The sequence below is a fragment of the Chrysochloris asiatica genome, unplaced genomic scaffold, assembly GCF_000296735.1.
Source record: "Chrysochloris asiatica unplaced genomic scaffold, ChrAsi1.0 scaffold00006, whole genome shotgun sequence".
NCBI lineage: Eukaryota > Metazoa > Chordata > Mammalia > Afrosoricida > Chrysochloridae > Chrysochloris > Chrysochloris asiatica.
Genome location: NW_006408524.1, coordinates 23,823,067 through 23,849,871, shown reverse-complemented (window position 1 = coordinate 23,849,871; position 26,805 = coordinate 23,823,067). Strand labels below are relative to the sequence as shown.

Below are 26,805 nucleotides of genomic sequence, written 5' to 3'. Positions count from 1 at the left end.
GGTGTTGGAGGAGAATATTGAAAGTACCATGGGCTACCAAAAGAACCAACAGATCTGTGTTGAAAGAAGTGCAGCCAGAGTGCTCTTTGGAGGCCAGGATGGCCAAACTTCATCTCTCATACTTGGGACATATTGTCAGGAGGGACCAGTTTCTGGAGAAGGTTATCATGTTTGGTAAGGTGGAGGATCAGAGAAAAAGAGGAAGACACCTCCCAGCGAGATGGATTGGCAAAGTGGCAGACTCAGTGCGCTTAAGTGTGGCAACAATTGTGAGGTTGGCCCAGGACCAGGCACTCTTTCGTTCTGTTGTACATAGGGTTGCTATGAGTCGGTACTGACTTGACAGCCTCTAACAGTAACAACAACATAGGGTTTATGAGGAGCAACTAGCAGTCCAGTGCTTATCCTATAGCCTCACCTTACTTCCTACCATCTAGTTCCATGTGATGCAGCTACTCAACTAAAAAAGAAACTTTGTGTGAGTGTGTATATGCATGTGTGTCTTAATATCAATTTAGAGCCCTCTAGAGACTGGTTCTTAGAACCCACGTAGGATTCCCTCCTAGACGTGGGGCTGTCTGCATTAGTATAAAGCTTTTGAGCACCATGCACTTTTCAATGCTGCCTAGACAATCTTCTGGCTTGGATTCATTACCTGCTAGAACAGTAATATAGCTGTTGCTTTGCTGTTTTAGTGTAATCGAGTTGGTTTCAACTCATTGCAACCCTGTATAGGCTCAAGAAGCAACTGGTAGATTTTAACCACCAACCTTGGGAGTTCAAACCAACCTAGCAGTCCAGGGCTTGTTAGCAGTGCCTATTTGTTTTGAGAAATCTCCCTGATAACTAGATATGCTATAGATGTACATGTGATAGCTAATCTCCTAACTAAGCACAGTACAAGTATAGCAAGTTGCTAGCTCCCTGGTTATTAAGACCCACAAGGTAGTCTCTATGGGTTTTCATATGGTCAAAGGAAGAATGTTTCTGTCAGAAGAGAGATTCAGAAGCAAAGGAAATATAGAAAAACAAAAACAAAGCTAAATGTTGACCCCAGAGAGTCTGGTAAGCTTTTAAGTTAACCACACAGGAAATTTACGGTGCCCCAACCTGGTGTAGGTTAAGCACTGAACTTCTAACTGCAAGCATGGCAGTTCAAACCCACCAGTTGTTCCCTGGAAACCCTACACAGGGTCAGTAGGAATCAGAACCAACTCAATGGCACTTAACAACCACCACCACAGATCACAGTAGTTTCTAGGCCAAAATATTCTTGACGTTAAAAATCATTCATTCTTTTTAGCAAATCTGGAAATTTTAGTACAATATGGCTAAATTGCATGTAATGTGTACATTCTCAAAGACCGAGGTTCTCAAAGCAGGTATCCATCACTCCAATAAAAACATATATCTAAGTCTGCCTGAATACCCACAAGGATGTTTCTCCTAATACGCAAGGTTAAGAAAATAACAAAAGATTCCAAATACCTTTTCAAAACACTTTTTATTTTATCAACCCTTATCCCCTTACATAAATAAAAGTACAAGTTGTACTAGATGATTAGAATATTTTTAATGTCTTTAAAATCACTTGTGTCTCCTCCCTTTCCTTATACAATAAGGAAACAGGGCATTGGGCATCTACAATCTGTTCTTTGAACATATTGACAAAGCTCTGTATACAAGACTCTTTTATTCATTTAATAAGTGTGTCTGACACGGAGCTAAAACCTGAAGGGTTTACCCTGGAGTAGTGTGCCAAGATTTGCATATTGTTGTTATGGATCTCTTAAGGGAGTCAAATACTGTCTGATATTTCTAAAACCTCTGGGTTGGAAATATCACTTTGCCATCCCTGGGCATTCTTTCTCGAAAGTTCCCTCCCCTGTGGGAAAAGCAACAAAACTTCTCTCTATGTGCTTTTCTATGCAATTCTTGAAGTTCAATAAAATAAACAATGCCAACACACAAACTTTCAAATTAATTGTACTAAACAATCTCTCATGGAACATATGGGCCACAATCAACCACATAAAGCACAGATTCTTTATTTCTTTAATTCTTTGATCATACTGCCTCATGATCAGATGTCTCTTGGCTAGGACACTGCTTCGCTGGAATCCATGGAGAATATCATTATATGTAATTTTCCTCCTATAACTGATGAAATGGAATGTCATAAGTGCTCATTTTGAAAACATGTGAGTTATTGGTCACTTGATTACCATTGGAGAATACTAATTAGGGTAAACTAGATGTGGCGGTCTTGGCCTGAAAGACAAGTTCACAACGAATTCATTAAGGAGAATGAGCATCAGGAAAGCTCAATTCATTTATAATACTGACCGCAACCTGAAATCAGGTCCTGCTCCAGAACTAAAACTCATTAAAAAGTGCAGTAGGAGAAGAGGGAACAAAGAATGTTTTGCTTAGTAGCTTGAAGACTTGTGGGAACAAAGTACCAGGATATGCATTGCTTAGGGGAAACCAGGGCTGCCCATAAAGATTTCAAAGGAGTCAGCTTCAAGGAAAGGAAAGGGTTCTTTCTAAAACGAGCAGTAAGGAGAGGATTAACTAGAAGTTATGAAGTGAAATTGTTGCAAAGGCCATTTGAACTACACATAAGGAAGCAATTTCCAGCCGTAATGTTAATTAGGAGCATAGAATGATTTTCTATGTACTGATGACCCCTTCCATCAGTACCATTATTCAGAATTACCTTCTATTCACATGCAAAACAGAATGGGAAAGAAACACAAGGCAGAAAGGTCACCTTTTTCTTCTTTTTTTTTTATAAGTCTTCTAAACTTATGAACAGGTGAAGTGCTCCAAATGGGTGGTGGTGGTGGTTATGTGCTGTGGAGTCAGTTGCGACTCATAGCGACCCTGTACAGGGTTTCCAAGGCTGTAAATCTTTATGGGAGCAGAAAGCCTCATCTTTCTCCTGTGGAACAGCTGGTAGTTTCGAACTGCTGACCTTGCAGTTCGCAGCCCGATTCGTAACCACTACGCTACCAGAGCTCCTTTTAAATACCTGAATATAGTTAGTTCTCATTTTACAAACAATGATAAATTCCAATAACCACCATTCTCTCCCTCTCTCACCCCCAACCCACCTCATACCCTTCACAATACAATCTACTTGGGAGCTCTGGTGCTGCCCTGAAAGTATCTTTATGGACATCCACAGCACTTTTGAGGGAATTATGAGGAAATTAAGAAAGCAAGAATCCATGAAAAGGGACAGAGCGTAAAGAATCCCAAGATGTCTGGGCAAAAACTTGCTCTAAAAGCCATTGACTAGATAATTTTGGGGGAGATCATACCCTGAAACCAAAAGGCTGTTGCTAACTCCCTGTAATCTGGAAATAAGTGTCTCACCTCCAGGCTGGCTGCTCTACCTGAGGCAACATCAGCTATTGACTGAGCTTAGTACAAGGCCAACATGGCCAAGGCTGGCTTAGTGGACGACTTGGGAAGAAGTTTAAAGCCTTGAAGATGTCTGTGCTAGAAGATACATTTACTACCCTGGTGGATGCTGAAGCAAAAGAAGATGTGAAAAGTTGTGCTGAGTTTGTGTGTCTTCCAAAGCCAGGATTAGGGAATACGAGAAGCAACTGGAGGAGATGCAGAACATTATTCCGTTTGACCAGATGACCACTGATGACTTGAATAAAGTCTTCCTTGAAACCAACTTAGACAAAATCAAGCCTCCCTACTGGCTTCATCAAGGAGCTATGGTAGAGTAGTGGTTACGAATCGGACTGTGAACCGCAAGGTCAGCAGTTTGAAACTACCAGCTGTTCCGCGGGAGAAAGATGAGGCTTTCTGCACCCGTAAAGATTTACAGCCTCAGAAACCCTGTACAGGGTGACTATGAGTCAGAAGCGACTCCACAGCACATAACCACCACCACCATCAGCCAGATGAAAATTTATAAGATTGAACCTGAGAGGCAGCTCTGGTCCTCGTATGACTAGCTCTGAACATTAAAAAATATGAATATTAAAAAAAAAACCATCCAGAACAAGTAGAAAATGCCTTAACCATAGTAGTGAGCTCCCAGGCAAGGTCAGATCTCCACTTTTGAGAAGAGAGATGCCTCTAAACCTATCAAATACTTTACTCCTCTTTATTTTAACTCCTCCCTTCATTCAAATAGACGATTCATTTGACTTAACAAATACCCTTTTAAAAATGCAATGTCATAAGCAGGCTAGACCACTATTAGTTATCCACACCACGAATCAAGTTTACTTTCCTGTTGTTGTTAGGTGCCTTTGAGTTGGCAGAAGCCGCAAAGGGACTCTATGTACAACAGAAACAGAAAGAACAGCAGGTCCTGCATCATCTCCAGTCTTTCCTGTGGTTGAGCCCACTGTTGCTGACACTCTGTCAATCCACTTCATTGAGGGTCTGCCTCTTTTTCATTGACCCTCTACTTTACCAAGTATGATGTTTTTCTCCTAATAACATGTTGTTTTTCTACTATCAGCTGTGTAATCGGCCGCCTTGAAGACAAGAGTTTTGATTGAGACGGGGAAAAAGAAAATAAGGCATAAAAAATTAAGTGTTACAGGGATATGTGACTTAACTGAGGGAAAAGAAAACTGAAGAATTACAAGAACACCTGCTGCGCAGAGAGAGGGGCACGGAGAGTTTGGTAAAGAGGGCAGATAAAAAGAGATGACACAACGTATGTTTCCTTTTTATAATCTGTCAAGATGATTTGGGAAAAGGAAACAGAATTTCTTCTTCTTTACTTTTCCTTCTTTACTTAGAACCAATTTGCTTTCAAGACCCATTATTCAATCTAATATTAAAACTAGAGTTTGGCTTCTTGACCAACTTGAGATGGTCTTTTGTGCACAATCTAAGAACCTTTATCATTTAACTCCTAGGATCCCGCCTTCCCTTTCAATCTCCCCGTGGTCCTTATAGTGCTCCAGTTCACTGGCCATCTGTCTGTTCCTCAAACAGGCCAATTTTTCTATCTCAGGGCCTTTGCCCTTGCTGCTCCCTCTGTCAAGAACAATCTTCAAGGACTCTTTTACCTCACTCTGATCTCTGAACGGTGGTGGTTGTGGTGTGCCGTGAAGTCAGTTCCGACTCATAGCAATCCTATATAGGGTTTCCAAGGCTGTAAATCTTTATGGGAGCAGAAAGCCTCATCTTTGTCCTGCAGAACCACTGGTAGTTTTGAACTAGCTTACCTTGAGGTTAGCAGCCTGACTTGTAACCACTATGTTACCAGAGCTCCTGAATAAGTTTTACTTTTTCAGATGGGTGTTCCTGATCCTAACCAATATGACCCCATCTGTCAACTGGCAACACTTACACATAATTGCCCGTCTCAGGTGTCCTGGTGTGGTGCTGTGGGTTAATGCGCTAGACTGCAAAGCCGTTTGAACTCACCAGCTGCTCCCCAGAAACCCTATACAGGGTTGCCATAGGTCGGAAGCAACTCGATAGCACTTGACAACAACAACAGGCCCCACTCAGGGACGCCTAGGTTGTTGTTGCGTGCTGTCAAGTGGATTCCAGGTAACGGTGATCCACTCTAACAGAAGAGGGTTCTGGTGTGGCACTGCAGGATAAGCAATGGACCGCAAAGCTGGTTTGAACCACAAAGTCTGGGGTTCAAACTCACCAGTCACTCCTTAGAAACCTTATACAGGGTCGCTATTGAGTTGGAACCGACTTGACGGTAATTAACAACAACAACATTAACAGGTCCCATTTAGGACTCCTGGTGTAGCACTGTAGGATAAGCACTGGGCTTCGTTTCACAAGCTCGGCAGTTCAAACCTACTAGATACTCCTTGGAAAGTCTGTACAGGGTTCACTGTGAGTTGGAATCGACTAGATGTCAATAAAGCTCCTGTTCAGAAGGAAGACGAGGATTTCTGCTCCCGCAAAGATTTGCAGCCTCAAAAACCCTATACAGGGTCCCTGTGAGTCAGAACCCGCTCAAAGGCACACAACAACATGTGTCCCTTATCTATTTTATTTCCTTTCAATATCTGTCCCTACCGGAAATGTTATCTTATTCATTTGTTTACTTGTATCATCTGCCTCCCTTATTGAAGTATAAGCTTCGTGTAAGCAGGAATGCTGTCTCTTAGTCACGACCACTCACCCTATACACAGAGCGCCTGGCATGCAGTGAACACTCCATGAATATTAACTGTTTCAACAAACAGGGGCTTCAACAAATATGAGACACCACCTCTTTTTAACTGCATTTAACAAGAAAGGTAAAAAGGTGGTTGTTGTTAGGAGTCCTGGTGTGGTGCTGGAGGATAAGAACTGGACCACAAGGGCATTTGAACTGCAAGGTCAGCGGTTCAAATTTGCCAGCGACTCCTTGGAAACCCTATACAGGCTCACTGTGAGTCGGAACCTTCTCGAACGCACTTAAACAACAACAGTATCTTCTTGTTCTATTCAAATCACTGTCTCTTGGTCTATGGACAAGTTCCTCATGAGCACAACCAAATGTTCTGGAATACCCATTCTTCACAATGTCATCCATAGCTTGTCACGATCCAGTCAAAACTCTTTGCAAAGTCAATAAAGCACAAGTAAGCACCTTTCTGTTATTCTCTATTACTTTCACCCAAGATCTAGCCTCATTCACATCCTTTCTTTCTAAATGTGGTTTGAGTTTCTGGAAGATCACTGTCAATGTACCTACAGTTGCTGTGTTTTTAAATTATCTTCAGAAAAATTTTACTTGCATGTGATATTAATGATATTGCTCAGTGATTTTCACATTCCACTGGGTCACCTCTCTTCAGAATGGGCACAAATATGGATCTCTTCCAATCAGTTAATCAGGTAGCTGTCTTCCAAATTTCTTAGCATAGATGAGTGAATGCCTCCAGTGCTGCATCCGTCTGTTGAATGATTTCAATCTGTATTTCATCAACTCCTGGAGCACTGTTTTTCACAAATACCTTCAGTACAACTTGGGCTTCTTTTTTTGGTGTCATCATCAGTTCTTGATCAGCATATACTCCCTCTTGGAATGGTTGAACACAGACCATTTCTTTTTGGTACATGACTCTGTATACCTCCCATCTTCTTTTGATGTTATCTGCATCATTCAATATTTTGTCCATGGACTCGACTCCTTCAATATTTCAAGTACAGACTTAAATTTTTTCCTTAGTTCTTTCAGGTTGAGAAATGCTGAGCGTGCTCTACCCTTTTTTCTAACTCCAGGTCTTTGCACATTTCATTATAATGCTTAACTCTGTCTTCTGGAGCTTTCCTTTGAAATTTTCTGTTTCTCATTTCTATCGTTCACTTTAGTATCTCTATACTGAAGAGCACGTTTCAAAATCTCTTCTGATATCCATTCTGGTCTTTTCTGTCTTTTTAGTGACCTTTTGCTTTCTCATAGTATGATGTTCTTAATGTCATCTCACACATCTGGTTTTTGGTCCTTAGTTTCTAGTGTATCAAATCTGTTCTCGTGATGGTCTCTGTACAAGTGTGATATGTTGTAGGTCATATTTTGGATCCTATAAATTTGTTTTCATTTTCTTAAACTTCAGCCTGAACTTACAGATGAGCAACTTGTGGTCTTTTCTAAAGTATGCCCTTAGTTTTGTTTTAGCTGGTGATATTGAGCTTTTCCACCATCTCGTCACACAGACGTAGTCAATCTGAGTCCTGTGTATTCCATCTGGTGAGGACTATGTGTATAATTTCTTTTTATGTGCTTTAAAAATGATAATCACAATGAATAAGTCATTGGTCTTGCAAAATTCTATCATGGGATCTGCAGCATCATTTCTGTCACCAAGGCCATATTTTCCGACTACTGACCCCTTCCTCTTTGTTTCCAACCTTCATATTCCAATCACTAATAATTATCAATACATCTTGATAACAATATTTGATCAATTTCAGACTGAAGAAGTTGGAAGGATTCTTAAATTTTATATTCTCTGACTCTTATTCCAATGGTTGGTACATACATTTGAGTAATAGTTGTGTTAACTAGTCATATAAATATTATCCTATCACAGACAGACAGATTTTGAAATATTATTTTTGATAATGACTGTTATTGTCATTCCTCTTGAACTGGTCATTCCTGGAACAGTAAACCATAATTGTCTGATTCCAAATGGTAATACCTATCCATTTCAGCTCATTAATACCTAGGATATCTATCTTTATGTGTTTTTTTGGTTTTGTTTTGGTTTGGTTTTCATTTTTGACCACTTCCACTTTTCTTACATTCATATTTCAAACATTCCATTTTATAATTATTAATGGATGTGTACAGCTGTTTCTCATCATTTTTGAGTTGTACCCCATCGGCAAATGAAGGGGCTGAGAACTTTACCCCATTCACATCATCACGGTCAACTCTTCTTTGAGGGGACAGTTCTTCGCCAGTCATATTTTGAGTGACTTCCAGCCTGAGAGGCTCACTTTCCAGCACTATATCTGACAATGTTCCACCGCTAACCATAAAGTTTCAGTGGTTAAACATTCAGAAACAGTTCACCTCTCCTTTTTCCTAGTTTGTCTTCGTCTGGACACTCTGCTGAAACCTGTCCAGCATGGGTGACCGACCCTTCTGGGATTTCAAATAGAGGTGCTATAGCTCCCACAGCATCACAACACACACATTTTAGGAGTCAAGAAGTGTAGAAGACAGCCCTTGTCTTTTCTAAGCTTTTGCTCTTAGGCAATCTTCGTGTGACTTGGCATCTCTCTTCCCTAGTTTCTGTTCTGCTGGCTTGTTTAATCTCTTTTATATCTCACAAGACATTAATGCAAGATACAGGCTGCACTAATCCTGTGTTATTAAGATGACAAAGAGATCTCATTCCTAAATGGTTTACAAGGCATATTTTGGGGGAATGGGTATATAATTCAGTCCATAATAGGAAGCTTCAGAATAAAGTATTTTATAAGCGTACTGGAACAAAAAATACATAGGTATATAGGTTTTATAACTCATCCAATATTTTGTCTGACCCTTTTAATGCTATTGTTTACTTACTACTTCCCAAATGCCTTGTTGTTGTTGTTAGGTGCTGTCAAGTCAGTTGTGATTCATAGAGACCCTGTATAGGGTTTATAAGGAGCAGTTGGTGGGTTTGAACCATCCACCTTTCGGCTCAAATGAACCTTGCAGCCCAGAGCATTATCCTGTAGCACCACACCAGGACTCCCCCAAATGCCCAGTAAATGTGTTTTACATATGACAGGTGCTTATTATAAACACCAAATAAAAGCACAAATACTATCTCCATAACCCAAAAGGCAGCAAATTATGAGCTCTCCTTTGTAGCAATTTTCCTAAGTGATAGTTTTGTAACTCATGAGAATCAGCAATTTCCCAAAATAATAACAATGAATTACTCTTGGACTCCTGGTTTGGCGCTGTAGGATAAGCACTGGATTGCTAACTAATTAACTAAAAGTTTGACGGTTCAAACCCACCCAGCTGCCTCTAGGAAACCCTATACAGGGTTGCTGTAAGTCGGAATTAATTTGACAGCATTAAGCAACATTAACAACAAATTACTCTTGGGAAATATAAGCTAATAGAAATACAAACATGTATATGTTACATGAAGTACTAGTGTGATGCTGTGGGATAATGCACTAGACTGTAAGGTTGGTGGTTCAAATTCACCAACCACTCCTCAGAAACCCTATACAGGGTTGCTATGAGTTGGAATCAACTTGAAGGTACTTAACAACGATATGTTACATGGCACAGACAAAGAAACGGGCTTATGTAAAAATTTAATGAAAGTTTCAAACTTGTGTTCCCCCAAATAGTCCTTTCCCCTTAGCAGGCTACACACCTAACAACAGAGTTGTGGCACTGCTACAAACATTACTAACAGGCAGCTATGAAACAGGGACTCATAGTTCATCACAAAACATACGGTTCACTGTGTAGGAGTTGCTGCACATTTACAAATTTTACAATTGTTCTTATGTCACTTAATTGCTTGTCAGAGCAAATAGAACCTCACCATGTGTTCATAACCACATGTTCTTTGGCTATTTTAATAAGAACTGGCTTGGGTTTACAGCAAAATAACTTTACTTAGGACTTTCTGCCAAAATCTTATCTGATGAACGCCCCCTACACATGGCCATCTGGGGACGGCATTTTGAGGCATTGTTTTGAAAGAACATGGAGGAGCTATCTTCAAGGGGAAAAGGCAGTTTCAAAAGAAGCAATGACTTTTTAAAGTCTGATCAATAGCAAAGAGCATAAACTACAAAGTGGCTCTTAAAAAACTCCAAGGTGAAGTAAAGTGACATTTACAGCAACACCAAGAACAAAATGCTTATAAACAAGGTGGTGGTATTCTGGTTAAGTTAAATAGGTGGTACCAACATAGAAGGGTTTGTTTGTCTCTATGCATCTAGGTGAGGAAGTTATCAACAGACCCATCTTGCGTGCTCTTCCTGTAGTAAAGCCTTGTGCTATTGTACTGGCTCTCTTATTTTAAGTAACTCCATGAAATGAAGTTTCTATAAACTGCTGAGATTGGCAACTCTACAAACCATTTTCCATTCTCCTTGTTTCACCACAGGGGGAGACATTCATTTCTCTGAAATGTATGGGTAGCACTGCCAATCCACAATGTTGCTATGGAAGCCAAAACCACAGCAACAACAAGGATGGCGATCAGAGCAGGTGCTGATTGTTGAATGCTGTTCACTAGGTGCCAGGATCCATGCTAACTGTTTAGCATTCACTCTCTCACAGAACTCTGACAACTTTGTGAGGTCTGTACGGCCTCCCTATTTTAGAGGTGAAGAAACTGAGGCCCAGAAAGTTGAAGTGACTTGTTTGAACCGCTACAGCTAAAAAGTAAATGAGAGAACTACAATGCAAACTCAGTTTTTCTAACTCACAACCCTTATCTACCATACTAAAATTTAACTTAACAACAAATTGTACTCTCTTAAATGGAAGTTAGCCTCCCTTGAGAAGAAAATACATAGGAGTATCTCCTGTGCTCCTCCAGCATGGATGAGCCTAGGAATAGTAGTATGTTTAGAATTTAGAAAGAAATATAAATTGTGCTGGACTGCTGTAAACAGTGAGGGAAAATAAAATACCAACGAGAATCCTATGGACCACAATGGTCTGATCCATAACTGAGCATGGGGGATACTGCAGGACCAGGAAGTGTTATGTTCTGTTGCGTGTAGGATTTCCATGAGTCGGGAGCTGAAGTGTAGGCAGCTATACAAGAACACGTGGGTATTACTGGACTATTCAAATCCACCATGTTTAGCAAGTACTTGCTGTGCAGCGGCTTCTCCAATCAATGCCTGAATTTCAGAAATAAACACTACAGAGTCTTTGTCCTCACAGGGTTTGCAATCCAGTCATGGGAAGAGAAACCTAAGGACAAACTGCTCAGGCACAGACGGATGTCTGGAACTAACCTAAAACAAAAAGAACAGAAGTACAGCCAGGAAGGCATCCCAGAAGAGCCAGATCTTGATCGAAGCCTGAGGGAGCCAGCAAAGGGCAGACAATCTGGAATGATGGGGCTTAGGGATGTGCCATCTAGATCAGAAGACAGCGTGAGGTGAGGGCATAGAGCCAGAAAATAATGACAGTTAACTCTGCGAGCTTACTCGGCGACAAGTTGCTATTGATAGTTGTTGTTAAGTGCCGTTGTTGCAGTTCCAACTCACAGCAACGCTGTATAGGGTTGGCTGGTAAGCTTGAACCACCGACCTTGCAATACGTTAACCCACAGCACCACACCAGGACACTTGCTATTGATTTTATTCCAAAAAAATGATATGTTGAAGTCCACTACCCCAGCAGCTGTAAATATGACCCTGTTCAGAAACAAGTATTTGAAGATGGTATCAGTTAATACAAAGTTCTATTCCAATGACTGGTGTCTTTATAAAAGAGAAGAGGCACAGAGGAGGGGCAACCATGTGAAGACGGGGGCATAAATCTGAGTGATCTACAAGTCAAAGAACACCAAGAACTGCTCTCCAACTTCCACGGTCCTCCCCAATACAGATCACCAGACCCTAGGGAAGATGGGCACAGAACAGATTCCTCCTTGTGCTTTCAGAAGGAATTAATACGGCCAATGCCCTGATTTCAGACTCCTAGCCTCCCGACCTTCTAGCCTTCCGAATTAATTTCTGTTCCTATAAAGCCATCCAATTTGTGGTTTTGTTTAGGCAGCCCTAGGAAACAAATATACAGGCTCTGTGCAAAAGCACTTTGGTGCCCAACAACTTAGCTAAGCATATTGATACCATCTTAGGATGAGATAATCAGGGGATGAAGTAACGTGTAAGATGTTTGCTTGACAGTTAAAGTGGTGGGGCTGGAACTGGGATTCAAGATAATCTCACTCCAAAGTGCACAATCCTGCCTTGTGTGCTCAGCAAATTCCTGAGGGCAGTAAAGAACGATTCATAAAGGGTTAATTTAAGCAGGGAAATAGTATGAATCAATCCGTGTCTTGGAAAATCCGCTCTAAAGCAGAACGAAATATAGGGGCAGAGGATGCTCTGGAGGCAGGGAGGCCAAGCAACTGCTGACATACAGCATCTTATTTGTAGCCAGCCTACTCTGACGGTTTGGTAGTTACACCCTCCTGCTTCCAGTCACCGTATAGGCTGTGGGATTACAGAACAAGGGAAGATGCATTTGGGAACCAGAATACCCCACCCCACCAACAGGGCTCCTGTTGTTGTTAAATGCTATATCGAGTCAAGCCAAGAAGCAGCTAGTGAGCTTGAACTGCCAACCTTGGGGTTCAAGCTGACCTTGCAGTGGAGTGCATTACCATACAGTGCCACACCAGGACACTGTGGTTTAATGCTCTGGGCTCTTGTTAAGTGCTGTGACGTCAGTTCTGGCCCACAGTGACAGTCTCCGAGGAGTGGATGGTGAGCTAGGCCATTTACTACAGGCATTGGACTAACTTTCTTAGAAGTCCTCCTCTCCCCCTACACAGTGAACTCTTGGCGATCAGTGATTATGCACAATTCATCTCCCAGATGACTCCCAGGTTATACTTTCTAGTAGATGACAATGCTTTCTGAACAGTGCCCCTCCCTTCTCCACCAATGCCATTTTTCGGTAGTGACCACATACCAGATGGCATCTGCAGCGGAGCCAGGAACTTGAATGGCCAACTTGGTTCCTTTCTGATCATCTGGCAAATGGGACTGACTTGACAACAAGCAAGAAAATAATACGTTGCTAGCTATCTAGACCACAGGGTCAATTTGGACTGCAAGGTGGTAATTCAAACTCACCAGCCGCTCCTCGGAAACCTTATACAGGGTCGCTATGAATCGGAACCTACTCAATGGCACGTAACTACAACAGCAATAACATCTTGGTAATAAAAAACAGCTAAGGGCCCAACGGGATACTTTTATTTATTGTTAGCCAACATTTACTGAACTCTGAATATGTACTGGATACTCTACAGAGAACTTAACACGTATTAGCTCACTGAAAGGAGTCCTGGTGGTACAACAGTTAAGCATCTGGCTGACAACTGCAAGGTTGGTGGTTTGTAAAAAAAATAGAGGAGAGACCCACATTACTGTCTAACACAAAGCAAGTAGGTGTAACCTCTCTGTAGGGCTTAAGTGCTTGTTATAAGAGAGTAAATTGCAGATAAAATATTATACATTTTCAAAATCTTGACACTGGTTCAAATCATAATGAAAATAGAAGCCAGAAGCTACCCTCATTTCTACAACTTTCTGGGGGAAAAAAAAACCCCAGTCAAGCAAGGTACAAAGAACATGTTAATTATGGCCTAAATATAAAGGCAGAACTTCAAATCCAACCTACTATTAATTAATTTATGTATTGCCACCAGGGAGGAGGCAGTTAATATTAAGTTAGATTAAATTATGGAGAAGCTTCAGCATTGCTGTGACTGTTTCAACAGTAATTATTAAGTTGCTATGCCTTCCCCTCCCTAATAAAAAAACCTTTTATTCTCAGTCTCAAATGCTTTGCTGTTCACCTGTCTCTAGCTTCTTTTGACAGACGTAACAGGCTTTTCAGATTAAACTAAAAACACTTTTCAAAGAGAAGAAGGAGCTCTAATTTGTAAATCCTAGTAGGCTTCTGATCCCAACTCAGTCTCTGAAGAATATTTGCCTCGGATCCTTGCCAGAGGGGTCCTGGGTCTTGCTCCTGTATTATGAATGTACACCTGCAAAGATCAGCAGTCCCCAAGGGAAACCATGGATGCCAAATACAGGGAAGAGGACACCGAGTTAAGAGTTCAAAGACCTGTATTCAAGCCCCAGATACATTATTTACAAGCTGTGTGAATCTGGCCTTATTTCTTGTCTCCATAAAACTGAGGCACCTATACTAACTTCTAGAGTTCCACCACATGCGTTTGTGTGCTGTCAGTGCCTGAGGACTTGAAGGACCATCAATCCATTCCTGAAACGATCAAACCCTTCAAAGCAAAGACCAAAGGAAACTCTAGGTAAGAGCCCATTCCTTTCTCCTCTGCACCAGACAGAAGGTAAGGGAACGCTCAGCAATTGGTTAGTAATTCATTCATCCAACAGTAGTCACTAGGTGATGAGGCCCTGGATACATGATGAAAAGGACAACACCCTGCTCTCAAGAAGCTTAGAACTGAGTAGGAGGAAACAGTCCAGAGGACACACGGGAAAGCCGTGTCCAAGGTAAACTGAGAGCCTGTTTGTGGGAGAAGGTGCTCATGGTTCTTTCTAGAAGAGGATAATAGGTAGCAGAGACAGACCATGAAAGACTAAGGAGAAGAGGTTCCTTGAGGGACTCCAGCTCTCACAGAAGTTGAGCAGTCAGTAGAAGCCCTTGTTGTTAGTGCCGTTGAGTCGGTTCCCATAGTGACCCTGTATAGGGTTTCCAAGTGATCCTGTATAGAATTTCCAAGGAATGGCTGGTGAGCTTCAACTGCTAACCTTGCGAATCAAACTGATTTTGCAGTCAAGCGCATTAACTCGCAGCGCCACATCAGGATTTCACTAGAAGCCCTAGCTGCATAGAAAATAGGCAGAGAGAATTAAATGAATGAGGCATCAAAATATTAGGAGAGCTATCACAGGCAAGGAGTCCTGGTGTGGCACAGGCTAAGCACTAGACTGCTAACTGCAAGGCTGGTAGTTCAAACTCACCAGACAGTGCTTGGAAACTCTATACAGCAACACTATGAGTTGGAAGCGATTCGTCACACTTACTAACAAAGCACAGACAAAAAATGGTCATCACACCTACTCCTCACTTAGCAACTATCTCGTTATTCGACATTTTTTACATTAAAAAATCTACGATCCATCTGTTTTAGGCATGAACGATGCAGAAGGCATGGCTACAATGCCTGTGGTACATCTTCTCCCTCAAGGAGGGTCTCCAGCTGCCATGCGGGGCTGCCTCCCCCATGGTTAGGGCTTCCAGGCAGATGTGCAGACAGCACAGACCCAGTGTGCACTTGTCCTGGGTTCCCAGCTCCTGTGAGATCTGAAACCCTGCAGCTAAAATGGTTGCTGCGTGGTGTGAAGAGAGGGGAAACAAAGAGAGAGTGTTTGAAAGAAATGTGAGTTTAATGACATCTAAAATGAGCAGAACGAGGCCTGGGTTCTCCACCTCAGTGGGGCCTGGTGCATGGTCATACTCCTAGCTCCTCACAGGAAGCTCAGAGCCAGGTGGTTCTCCAGGCTGGCAGGGCAGAGTTGTTGCTGTTAAGTGCCAAGGAGTGGTTTCCGACTCATAGTGATCCCTGTATAGTGTTCAAGGAGTAGCTGGTGGGTTTGAACCGCTGTCGTTTCAGTTAGTAGTCCAATGCTTTTCCTATAGCACCATGCCAGGACTCCATGGCTTGCAGGGGTGGGAGTGGAGCCCTGTGGGAGGCTCTTCAAGGGCATGTCTGACCCAACACGGCGGAAGGTGAAGTAGTTAAGCTCTGGGTCCTTGCGTCACACACCCTGACTTTATCCAGCTGGTCTCTACAGAGGGCTAATGCGTAACTGGACTCACCACAGTGATGGCAGAGACGCATATGCACATCAGGAAATGTTAGCTGTTATTATTTTTATAATCATATTTTCTAAATTTAAAAAAACCAGTAAGTGTTTGGTCTGGGGGAAAAAAAATCGCCCATTTTCACATTATGCTGATTTTCATATCACGACCTGGTCTTTGGAACCTAAACATTTCAATAGGTAAGGAATAGGTGTGTAGAGTAGTCTTACTGCAAGTCTAGAAATGTGAGGGGGCTTCAAAAAGATCATGGAAAAACTTCATTATCATTTAACTCAATGTTTCCATGGACTTTCTGAAGTCTCCTCATACATGCCTACCTGCTTCTCAACCCAAACCCACTCAAAATCTGACTCAGTGAATCTGGGTGGAGTGAAAATATGCATGTCCTTTCAAATGTTCATTAAGTGATTTTAATGTCCAGTCTCCAATTGATTCTTTTTGTCCTTCCCAACATCTTCTACATAATGGCACACACAACAAGCCACAACAAATGCACAACACATCAGATTAAAGTGGTGGTGGTGTGTGTCAGGTTGGTTCCAATTTATTGTGGCTCTGATAGGGTTTCCAAAGCTGTAGATCTTTACAGGAGCAGAAATCCTCACCCTTTTCCCAAGGAACGGCTGGTAGATTCAAACTGCTGACTTTGCATTTAGCAGCCCAATTCGTAACCTACAATGTTACCAGGGTTTCTCAGATTTAAGTACAGCCTACTTTTTTGGTGAGGAGTGATGAAAAACATCAATTTCCTTTCTTTATACTGTATTATTATAATAAGAAATACGAGGTATCAGAAAAGATATCAAGCTATGATATAAATATTCTCAATATAATTTTTTGAAATCACTGTATTTAAGAAGTTTACAAAGGGAACCATACAAGTTATGTTCAAATATAATTTGAACCCTTGTAACATTGGGAGTGGCTATAAGAAATATTAAAATGATTTAACATAATAAGAAACTTATAGCCATTAATATCTGGGGCCACATGTGAAACTCATTCATGGTATATAGTTTAGGAAGTTCTCAGTTATGTTATCCCAGCTTTTAATTTAGGGTAGAATAAAAATTCATAGGCTCAAAAGATGCATCCACAGCCTGTATCCTGTTACAGTGAAACCTTAAGCCAAGTATTACATGGAAAGTCAATCTAGATGCAACTCAGACACATGTGACTTCTAGAAAGTTCAAGTTCACAAACAAAGCGAACAGCCAGCTGCTCTATGGAAAGCCTGAGAGGAGGGTGAAGGAAGGGATTTCTCAAAGGCTTAGCTTTCTCAGTTGAAAGGTAGAGTCTAAGAACTTGCTCTATGTTCATTAGGTACACACTAGTGGAATGCCAGAAAATTCCTGTAAGGTGTTGGTGAGATGCCAACACTACTCAAACCATGCCAGTTTCCTCAATTTAAAAAAGCTGTATTTAGAGTAATGTCAAGTTGATTCCAGCAAGACTCTCAGGGAAACTTTTATATTATTATACTACCTAGAGTCCCAAGATCAAATTGGCTCAAAAAAAAAAAAAAAAAGCTTCCAGAACTGGAAGTCTTCATTATCATCAGGCATAGAACAAACTAATGAGAAAAATGAATTCCTGGTTTTTGGTACAAAGATCCATTTAAAGTAAGTTACTATGAACTCACCCTCAGAAAGATAACAGAAGGTTCTGTTATTAGACACTTAACAGATACCTTGAATACTTAAGAGTTCTCTTCATCCATGGCTTTTCAGATTGTTTTTTAACCACAGTCTAGAGTACAAAATGATTTTTATATCAGCCATAGACTATTCATACGTATTGTGTAAAGTTGAAAAAACTTATTTATAAATATTCTTTTTCTACTTTCTTTCATTTTAAAGGTAAGTACTGGACTGTTAATCACAAGGTCAGCACTTGGAACCCATCAGTTGCTCCTGGGAAACACTATACAGGGTCACTATGAGTTGGAACCAACTCGATAGTACTTAACAACAACAACTTAAAAATTAATATCGGTGAAGAATCACAAATGGATTTCACAACCTATTACTGGGTTTTCAGTGAGAGAAAACATTGCAACATGACTGGGGTAGTTACTGGACCACTCTGGTCTTCAGTTTGCTTGTAGATAGAATAAAGGGTTTTGTCTAGTCCTTTGAATCCAGCCTCTTCTTCCACCCTCCGCACTTCCTTCTCCAAACTCCAGCTGGACTGAGCCATTTCTAGTTCCAGAATTCACCTGACACTTCTGGCCTTTCCAGTGCTGTTCCCTAACTAGAAAATACTCTTGTAACAAACTCGCATATGTCTTTCGAGTTTCAATCAAGGCTATTTGTTGTCTGATTAAGCCGTCAAATCCAGAAAGTCCCCCAGGTCCATTTCCAACCATCACCCTTTCAGCTAGTGTCATTCTGTAACCCTTGACTGGCATGCCTATCTTCCCAACACATGTAGGTACCACGTCCTTTGGAGATGACATTCCAACTGACCACACAAAACGAAGTGTCTAGCACCTGCTCAGTTGTTCACTGCAATTACTGAAGTGTCCCCCTACATCAAGGAGAGGGAACGTGAACATGTCCAGTTTTCAGAATTACAGAGAGAGCCTTCAAGTATAAGACAAACTGACACTCTCCATAAAGGATGCATAGTGTAATCTCATCAATGTAGCTAGAGTTATCCTTTGAAAATGTAAGCCAGATCACATTGTTGTTTGTTGTGTTAAGTGCTGTTAGTGACCTTGTGTAGGGTTTCAACTGCCTACAACTTGTGTTTCGAAGTTCTTATCCTACAGTGCCATACCAGGAGTCGTATTTGCTCAATTTTAATCACGGTTGCAAACGTCCCCAGGGCTTAGAGCAGAATCTGGAGCTAGAAGGCTCTCTGTAAAATTTTGTTGAATGAATGAAAGAATAAACTTAGTAAATGAATTTATGAAAGTCAAAGTTTCTGGGTTTAAGGGTTTAAGGGACTAAGATAAGGGAAAAAACTTGGAACATATTCTGTATTGTTAGGCGTGCTTACAAGCTGCTCTATAATTACTAATTAGCTTTTCTAAACCATCTTCCCTCAGTTGCAAGCAGTACTTACTACCCTCCCAATTTTAAGATAAGGGAATGCTAATTCAATGTCACACAACAAATCAAGTTCAATGCTCAGCCCTCTAGCTGTAATAAGAAGAAATTAGAGATACTACTGATTTATAAAAGGTTAAAACATTAAGAGAAAATAAATGAGCTGAAGGCATGGGACCAAGAAAGCTTTGCGCATATTCTCAGCACACAGAGAAGAGAAACAGACTGTTGGATCTGGAGTGTAAATTCTCAGTGTGTGTATACTGCATTATTCAGTCATTAATTTCCAAGGCCCGGAAAGGCAGACATTTTCAGGAAACAATGGGAGCTGGAGTCTAGCTTCAGTGTTCCAGGCCCTGCCTGCCAATCAGCAGTGGCACCACTCTGTCATCCAGGATGCCAGGTGTGCTCACCTATCCCCAGCTCTGCACAGGCGCCTGACACAGTCAGTGGAAGGGAAAGAGCCAGGAGAATAAACCACCACACCGACAACAAGAAGCAAATCAATAAACAATAAACTGACACCACAAATAAATACACTCACTGTTTAATCACAATAGAATCAGCAAATGTGTTCATTTTTATTCCAGATGAAACTAAATTATAGCCTACACCCCGCAAAAAAAAAAGAAGGAAAATGGACAGTTAGATAAGAATTCTGAGTTGTTCTACGGCAGGCTGGCTTTTAAAAATCAAACTTAAATTTGTTGAAAAATTGTAGTTTGTTTCCCAACAAAATAACCCATATTCCAAAACGGCAGTGTCAAATGTAAATTTTGATGAAATGGAATGAATTTGGGTTGGTATTTTTCAGTTTGTTTGTTTTTTAACTTTTTATTGTGACTTGAGTGAAGGTTTACAGAGCAGATCATCAGTTTTACATTCAACAAATCACAGACTTGCTTCATTATATGGCTGCTGTCCCTTCCCATGAGCCAACAGTTAACAACATTGACCTCTACTCACTTTAACCCCTGCGTTTCTCCCTGTGTCTCCCATGACCCTCATCTTTCCTCTGCCAACCTCCCTCTGGTTGTATATCACCTGTCCCGTCAACGTGTGTCTACCCTCTAGCATATGTATCATTTCCTCCTCCCCCCAAAAACCATCACAGATTGTTTCTTTTATCAAGAAACGGCCTCCCTCTTCTTCTTTTTTTTCCTTGATGTACAAAAACAAAAACCATGCAGGGATATATACTCATTTAAACAACCAAGGGGCTCCTGGCCACCAGCACACATGAGTCCAGAGTCCTCAGCTGCTCAATCTCTTCATGCCATCACCTCTGCTTCCATCTCTGGTGTCACCGCTTCTCTAGTTGGGTCAATTTACTTTTCAAAAGTAGTTTAGGACAAGAGAGCAATCTCCTATTTTAAAAATTAATTTCCATCAAAACATAAAAACACATTCAATAATGCCAGGAGGACCAAGGTCAGTGAGTTTGCCCTGCTGAACAGGAACTGAAGGACCCAAAAAGTCCCTAGCCTAGATTCCCCTGAACTCAAAACGAAAATGTCCATCCAAGGCACTGAAAGGTCTCTAAGTTCATTTCTACAATATTTGCTTCTCCAGGCACTATGGGGAGGATACTTATGAGGTTTAAAAAAAAAAAAAAAAAAAAACCACGAAACTCACTGCCATTGAATGAGATGAGAGTCATCTGACTCATATCAACTTTGCATAGGGTTTCCAAGGCGATAAATCTTTATAGGAGCAGAAAACCTCATTTTTCTCCTGCAGAGTAGCTGGCAGGTTTGAACTGCCAGCCTTATTGTTAGCAGTCAAGTGCTTCAGAGGTCATGCCTCCCAAAATACAAGAAGCCAATATAGAAACATATTGAAATAAGCCAAAAACAAAAAAGACACTGCTGGTGAGTATATTCTGACTCATAGTGAGCCTATAGGGCACATCAGAACAAACCTATGGCGTGTTTCCACAAGACTGACAATTCAAACCCATCAGCTGCTCCTCAGAAACCCTATTCAGGGTCGCTATGAGTCGGAACTTGATGGTACTTAACAAGTATACGAATTGGGTTGCTAATCTCATGGTCAGCAGTTTGAAACTACCAGAAGTTCCTCAGGAAAAAGGTGAGGCTTTCTGCTCCTATGAAAATTTACAGCCTTGGAAACCCTCTATGGAGTCACTATGAGTTGGAACTGACTCCATGTCACATAACCACCCCATAGAGAGAGGGTCACTATGAATTGAAATCAGTTCAATGGCAGTGAGTTTGGTTTTGGTTATAGGGTTTCCAAGGCTGTAAATCCTCAGGGAAGCAGACGGCCACACCTTTCTCCTCTGGAGTTGCTGCAATGTTCGAAACACCCAACTTTCAGTTGTAGCTAAGACTAAATATTTAAAGCTGAGGATAAATTATGCTCAGACTGCGTAGGTCAATGATCAGTCTCTTAAATGTAACCCTAAGCTACATCAGAGGAAGCACTTTTAAACATACTGGTGTAGTGGGTTATGCATTCAGCTGCTAACTGCAAGGTCAGCAGTTTGGATTCAACAATCGTTCTGCGGGAGAAAGATGAAGCTTTCTGTTCCTGTAAAGATTTGTAGCCTTAGAAACCCTACACAGGGTTCTTGTGGTTTGGAAGTGACTCGATGGCACACAACCACCACTAACCAGCACGGGAGTGTCTCGAAGGCATCCAACAAACAATATAGAAAATTATTTGGTAATACTCCACCACTCAAAGGACCACAAAAAGTGACTTGAATCTTTCTCTCTACACAGTAACTTTAACTACTTTGGAGATAGAATTTGGATACAATAAAATTGATCCATTCTTAAGTGTACACTTTGATGAGTATTGGTAAATGTAAACAGTCATGCAACCACCAACATAGTATTATGTATATATGAACATTTACATCACCCAGGCCCCTAGCAACCACTATCTGTTTTATGTCCCAACAGTGTTATCTTTTCAAGTATTTCCTATAAACAGACTCAAATGGTATATAGTCTTTTATGTGTCTTTTCTTTCACTCACATGATAGTTTTAAGAATCATACAGGTTTACTGTATACTCCTAACGTTCATTCCTTTTTTATTCCTGAGTAGTATTCTATTTCTCCACATCAACTTTTATCATCTTCATAGAAGCCCTCAGACAAACTTTGTTCTAACACTCCAAATGCTATTTCTTGACTTTTCTTGCTTTTGTCCTCTGAAGAAATGTTAACCTGACTTTGGTCACTTGGCCAGGTACAAAAACAACTCTTGTCAGGAGAGCCAAGCTAGGCAAGTCAGTAAGAACTTAAGCAAAGAGTTGGGGATGCTAAGGCATACTGAAGAAAAAGTAAGCCAACAGATGAGAGTGTTCAGCATCCTAATGAAATCTATTCTAAAAGCCTACATCAACACTGAATTAGAGAAAAGTAGTTTCCCCATTGATTGACAGGTTCACAAGTCTTTCTGTGTTACAGGAGCAAGTGCCATACCTGTGTGCCAGCCGTCCACCATGAGGATTACAGGAGCTAGTCTGTGCTATTTCATTTGTTCTGGATTTTGGGGTGTTTCCCATGAGTAGTAAATTTTCCACATAACAGAAATTTATCTTAAGTACTAATTAAGTATTAAAAAGGTGCTAATTCCATGCCTTATTAAACTGAGTCTACTAAATGCAATTAAATGTTTACTGGATGATGCAGAATCATTGTTATAAACAGTCTGACTAACCCCTTAAGCAGAGCTATCCTCAGGGTTTACCAAGTTTGGCAGACTGCAGTCTCCCTATTCTCCATAGTCTGAGACTATTATAATTTTTAAATAGAAGTTTCCATCTTCCTCTTATGTAAGCCATCACTCTAATACTACGGTTATGTTCCTGCTTGTTCCTAACCTACCATATTCCCTTAAAAAACATTTAATCATAAGATAGCTCCATCATACAGAAAACTCCAGAGAATTAAGTGTCTAAATACTACTCTCAGATTTAACCAATTGTCCACATTTGTCATACCTATTTCAAGTAATTTCCCCCCCCCCTTGGTTAAGAAACAGCTTTAACATTATAAAAGTAGCTTAGCTGCTTTTCAAGAAAATTGGAAGAAGCCCTGTGGCCTAGTGGGTTAAGCATTAGGCTACTAACCAAAAGGTTGGCAGTCTGAACCCACCAATTGCTCCATGGGAGGAAGATGAGGCAGTCTGCTTCAGTAAAGATTTATACGGAGCCGGTTTCTACTTTGTCCTCTAGGGTCACAATGAATTGGAATCAACAGCGGTGAGTTTTAAGACACTTGAAAAAGGTCATGGTGGTTATGTGCTGTGGAGTTGGATAGAGTCGGTTCCGATTCATAGGGACCCCATATAGGGTTTCGAAGCCGTAAATCTTCACGGAGCAGAAAGCCTCATTTTTCTCCAGCAGAACAGCTGGTAATTTCGAACTAGCTGAGGTTAGCAGTCTGACTCGTAACCACTATGCTAAGACATTAAATCACTCATAATTTGGCCATTTTAACATCCACTCTTCATATTTCTTTTTTTTTCTATGCAACTGTATTTCCCAAACATTTGTAAGTACATATACTATTTGGAATGCCATTTTTCTAACTTAACATTGTACCATGTGTGTTTCTTTTAGTTCCTACATAATAATCATTTTTAGTATGCATAGTAGAGCAAGTAAATTTACTAATCATCCCTTGTTATTCTACGTTAAGTCTTCCCATCTGACAATCTACTCAGAAGGTATCTGTCTTGAAAATGGTTCCTTGGTACCTTCAGAGTTAGATCTAGAAGCCTCATCCACTCCAAATTCACCTACCTCGCCATTCATTCAAAACACGTTCCCCAAATTCCTACTTTGGCATTAGAATATCACATACTCCCTGCTCTCAATCAACTTACAGGCTAGCTGTGGAGACAAACAAACTCACTGCATTCGGAAGGATCAGAGAGCAACCAAGGAACAGGGTCTGAATCCTGGGTTCATTGCTAAACCAGGCTGCACATGCTAAGCTTTCTAGAGGAGGAAGGCATACCCACTTAGTCTGAGATGGGCCTTTGAGTCCATTCCGGCTCAGCAACTTTACATAGAATTTCTGAGGAGTAGCTGGTGGAATTGAACCGCCAACCTTGCAGTTAGCAGTCCAGTATTAAGAGTGGGGTCTTATTTAAGAATAGGTAAGATTTGTCCTCTCCGCAGAATCTTGCACTATCTTCTACGTTGATTTCATATCAACAAAGAAATTGCATTCAAATCTTTTCTCGTAACCCAAAGTGAAGCACAGCAAAAATGGTAACTTGACTTTTCTAGCATTAAGTGCAGTCACTAACGTTTTGGGAAGGACTCAAGGGATGGACCACCTTTCTTGTGATTTCAGGGAGCATTCACATAGGCTCTGGGCTGTACTGCCAATAAGCAGTCCTCTCCTCAGCGGCCCAGGTGGTCACATCTTAGCAACCTAAACTGGGCAACTATATCTGCTTTCTTGTTCTGTCAACAAATATGTGACAAGCTTCTTTTTTTCCATAATGACGATTAAACTGGAAATAATGTGAAAGGGGCACGCCAGTGTCAGGAAAGATGTCTACAGAGGAAAACAGGAAGGCAGTGCATCAAAAGATAGACAGAAAGCAGAGTCCGGCAAGCAGAATGACCTGTGTCAAGCTCAAAGGTCCACAACCACAACCAGATTTAATGATCCGTCCCCTCCCCGTTTCTCAGATTGCAGGCTTTTTTTTGCAAGCCCTCCCTAACAGACCTCCCTCCACTGGTGAGAAACATGAAGCAGAACCTTATTTGTAAGAGAATGGGAATAAAGAAGCAACATTGTTGTTATGTTGTTGTTAAGTGTCATGAGTTGATTCCAACTCAAAGCAACTTTGGTTTCCAAGGAGTGGATAGTAGGTTTGAACTGCCAACCTTGTGGTTAGTGGTCCAGTGCTTATCCTACAGCGCCATACCAGGTTCCAAAGAAGCAATGGAGAAGTCCCAATTAACTGGTTCAAATAAATTCACATATACGCTCACTTTTCTTTCATTTGAACTAGAAAACTCATTTATCTTTGAGCTTGAGAATTGTTTAAAATGCATGTATCTGCTTGAAACGACTAGTAATGACAACGAACTGAAGAAGTGTGAGATAATTCATTTGTCCCTAAGTCATCTTATTTGCTTCCCATTGTCAGTTTTCTTATTCCATCTTCCTCAGATGAAACAAACAAACCATAAAGTCTTATGATGTCGGTTGGAAAAGTACCTCTGTCAGCAACATCGACAGTCACAGGAGGAGTAAACTGAGATCTGCAAGAGAAGCAGTTGGCACTGGAAGGTTGTGCTTTACCTGGCTCTGTGGTTGCCAGGAACATGGGAGGCAGTGCTCCCTTACCTCTTTAGGTAAAGGTATTCTTTCTTAACTAGGAATCCACCTCCTCAAGGAGCTTCCAGATTCTTTAGGAGAGGTTGATAAGGAAAGCACTGCAATGAGTATTACACAAATGACCATCCTACCTGGTGGAGACAGGTCAGGAGAGCTTAGAAAAGGAATCTTAAGCGAATTTGCCATCTAGTCAAAGTGTGGTGGTGAGTACCCTAAGAATTATCAAACACTGTGAGGAAAGATATGTGGGAAACAGTCAAGGAACTGCCAATAATTTGGCACAGCTGGTCTGCAAGAGAATTATTTCCAGACTTTTGGAACTCACCAAGCAGGACATTTAACAACAACAACAAGAAGTTAGCTTCCAAGGAAGAATCATGGAAAAAAGGTATCTATCATCACCATCTTCATTTCATAGGAGAAACAATGGGTGAGTGAGTGCACACACTCACCCAGGGGCATCGCACATTGAACTGTAACAAACTGTCACTCCTGTTTCTGCTTCCTCATTTCATTACAGCTTGTTGGAACGCTGTTGAGGGCCAGCACTGTTGTACAGTTTGGGAATCATCACCCCAGTACCAGAAAGGCCCTTCTTGTCCCCAAGAAGGGAAGCAACCTGCCCAAGGTTCACAGCTGACGAGGGGTTAGAAGAGCTCATGTGGGCATGAAAGGAGGCCTGTGTGTTTGTCAAGTCCCACATGCTTTCAAGTCAAAGCCACCTGGCCCTCTAACTCCCCTGCGATGGCCTGACAACAGAGTCTCTAGGCTGAATGGGAAGTGTATTCTGAAACTCTTTTAGATTACAGTCTGTGGACTCAAAAATAAGGGAGCTATTAAAACTTCCACATACAGAGACTTATGACATCAAGTTAAGAGGTTTAAGTTATGGAGTTAGTGGAAAAAGCAGGATACAATTATATGTCATAATTTAATGAATAATGTAAACAAAGGCTGAACAGGGAAAGGCATCCAAATGTTAACAGCTGTGGTCCTTGGGAGGTGGGATTATATATAAATGTACTTATGCATCTTCTGGAGTCCTGGTGTGGTGCTGTGGGTTAATGCGCCAGACCACAAAGCTGTTTTAACTGCAAGGTCGGCAGTTCAGGGTCACCAGGTGCTCCTCGGAAACCCTACACAGGGTCACTATGGGTCAGAATCGACTCAATAGCACTTAACAACAATGCATCTTCTATATTTTCTGTAACTCATTTTCATATTTCCTGTATCTTCTACATTTTCTACAATACTTTCAGAATCAAAGGACAATTTTCCCCCCAACTTTTAGTAGTGTGAGAATTCAAAATGAAATTTTAAAGAAAACACCCAAACACCTGGATTTTGGCTGTGTTATAGCG

The 26,805-nt window shown here is 41.1% G+C and overlaps 1 pseudogene; it reads right to left on the bottom strand.

Annotated features, from left to right (window-relative positions):
- The window catches only part of LOC102837744, a 471,778-nt pseudogene that overhangs the window by 402,781 nt on the left and 42,192 nt on the right, over positions 1-26,805 (bottom strand).